The sequence below is a fragment of the Aplysia californica genome, unplaced genomic scaffold (assembly GCF_000002075.1).
Source record: "Aplysia californica isolate F4 #8 unplaced genomic scaffold, AplCal3.0 scaffold00104, whole genome shotgun sequence".
NCBI classification, from domain to species: domain Eukaryota; kingdom Metazoa; phylum Mollusca; class Gastropoda; order Aplysiida; family Aplysiidae; genus Aplysia; species Aplysia californica.
In genome coordinates, this window is record NW_004797374.1 from 1260845 (window position 1) to 1263623 (window position 2779).

General features: G+C 37.8%; 1 protein-coding gene across 1 annotated transcript in view; it reads right to left on the reverse strand.

The window, feature by feature from the left end:
• The window catches only part of LOC106011400 (ryanodine receptor), a gene marked incomplete at both ends in the record, with an annotated part of 20931 nt that overhangs the window by 11881 nt on the left and 6271 nt on the right, over nt 1-2779 (reverse strand).

Here is a 2779-nt window from a genome sequence, read left to right on the forward strand (position 1 = left end):
TGTGTGTGTGTGTGTGTGTGTTTATGTGTTTGTGAGTATGTGTGTGTTTGTTTGTGTGTGTGTGTGTGTGAGTTTGTGTGTGTACGTGTATGTGAGTGCATTTGCACTCACGATCCAGATAAAGCAAGTGCACTAACAAACAGATCCACTCACACTAAACGTATGCTTGATCTTTTGTAAACAACGAGCATTAGTTCAGGGGATTTAAACCAATGACGTCATATAGTGTCACTGGCACGAACAAGGAAATACATCATTTCAAATTTCCCCAGCAGAACACTCCTAATTTCTGAAAATAGTAGGCCTACATAAGTTGAGAAGAAAGGTGCAGTGAAGGAGGACATAGAAACTTATTTTTAGGAGTGGCAACATAAAGAAGTAGTTCCCTAAAGAACTGCTTTAATACAACACAATAAGCGAAACATTAACGTATTTCGAGATACCTATTCATGTCTATCGTTGTAAGACGAATGGTAACCAGAAAAAAGGCATAAAGGAATGTGGCCCAAATACATGCCTATGTTTCATCGTGGACTTAGTAACCTGAGCCAATTAGTGGTTGGCCAAGAATCGATTCCAGAACCGATTCCTGCGATTATTGCTTCTGGGGAAAAGAACCGATCCCTTTTTCGTAAACTAACGATTCTCAATTGCTTTATTATAATCTTTTTATTTTTTTAAGAATGTATTTTTTTATGTTGGTGCTTTGCTATGTTCTGAAACCCAGGTTATCCTGAATTTTGAAGACTCCAGAAAGGGTGGTTGGGATGCAAATTCATTGTCAAAGATTATATCGATCTAGTGTACACAGTGTCAAAACGCATTCGTTGCTTTCGCCTTTTTCTAATTCATCTGTGGTTGTTTTTATATTGCCTTTTCTTTCAATTCAAAATCTAAAACTGTAACTTCTGCCCACGAAGCTCTATATAATAGGCTCTCATTTCTCGGTAGAGGTCAGTGTTGGTCTCTAACTTCACACTGTAGAGATTGGGTGGGGTAGTGCCTGGGGTAGCGACCTCCCACCCCAGGTAATCAAAGGGATCGGACTACTCGTTACTCGCCGGAAGTAGTCATAGGTATCGCTACTCGCCGGGAGAAATTACAGGGGTCGGACTAACTTCTAATTGCTGTATATACTGGCTAGGGGTCGAAACCACTGGAAGAAATCATAGAGCCACTTGAAGAAATCACATCACTGGCTATAATGAATTGGGTTCGGAACCGATTCCTACGATTCCTAGCTTTTAATAATTGGGAATCTTCGGTTACCGAAAATAAAACGCGGAATCGCCCACCTCTAGAGCCAATACAACGATATGAATACAATTTTAAACGTGCACTTGATTCTGTTTTTCGAGTAGAGAGAAAAGATACGAAACAAATAAATGATAAATCAAAAAGTCTCCCCTCCCCCTTTCTTTCCTAAAAACAATGTTATGACATGTCGTATTAGCTCGCTTTCTCGCAGAAAGTGGAGACAAAAGCAGACGGCATAGACCTCTAGACCACGAGAGCCCCCATGCTAAAGTGTGAGGACAAACGCTTGATATAGTGAAAAATTCCGTTCGAGAAAACAGAAATGGCATTCACAATCATGTGCTCCTACATAGATCAATTGAGCATTTTCGTACTAAAGGTTTTAGCTTCAGTGAATCTAGGTTCAGAGAAACGCCTTCAACTCGTTTGTATCTTGGTTTTGTCAACGTGGCGTCAGATTATAATTTATGTAGATTATAATATAAATACTTTATTACAATATGTTATACAGAAGCTTCAGCAAATTTTGAAAGATCACCTTGTCAAATGTTGCGGGTGATGTGATCGCCTTTAGTGTAGTTTTATCACCTTGATCACTTAAGACGTTCTTTTGAAGTGAAATAATCTTGTATTAACATCAATGGCCTGGGACATGCAAGAAGATGGATCATTTTTTAAAAATAATTCAGCATAGTTGTAATTACCCCCTCCCCCCAAACTACTCCCCACTCCCCAAAGTAAATTAATTCTTGTGCAATCGTGCTTTATGACATCCCGTGTCCATTATCTTCTCTCAAATATTGTTAGTGGAAAATGTGTCAACTTTTAAGGAGGGAGGGGGGAGGGGGGGGTTGTATAAATCATTGATGAGGTCGATCGGGAATCAACATACGATTCAAATAGTTTTAAAATATTGTTATCTAAATTGTGTATATTATATTCTGTCATCATTTCGTATAGGTCAGGTTTGTTTATTTACTTATTTATTTATTGAATAAAATTTATCTGTTTATTTGTTTGCTTATCTATTTGTTTGTTTGTTCGTTTATTTATTTATTCATTTATTTTTTTATCTAGTTATTTATTTATTTATTTATTTATTTATTTTGGAGTGTCAAAAAATTATCAAGAAACCAGTTTAGCGGTTGTGCATATTATATACCATTATCGATGTAAACAATGAAGGTTTTATATCCGTTCTGTTGCTGCAGCCTTCCACCAGCATGAGTGTTGGTTGTTACATTCTGGCAGTTGTTCTGGCTGTAGGGACAGCAGATGTCCACGGTAGATTTCTCCCCTGGTCTCCCTGGCTCTACAGATATAGCGGGTTTCCTCTACCATTTGGGATATGGACAGGGTACGTCTGACTAACTTAGTCAATAATGTCATCATATGATAATAATATCCATATAATACATCCTTCTCCCACTTCTTTTCCTTTTTATCTCTTCTCTCCCTCACCTTTTCTCCTTTTCTCTTATATAAATATATTTGTCTCTCTTCCCCTCTCTCTCTCTCTCTC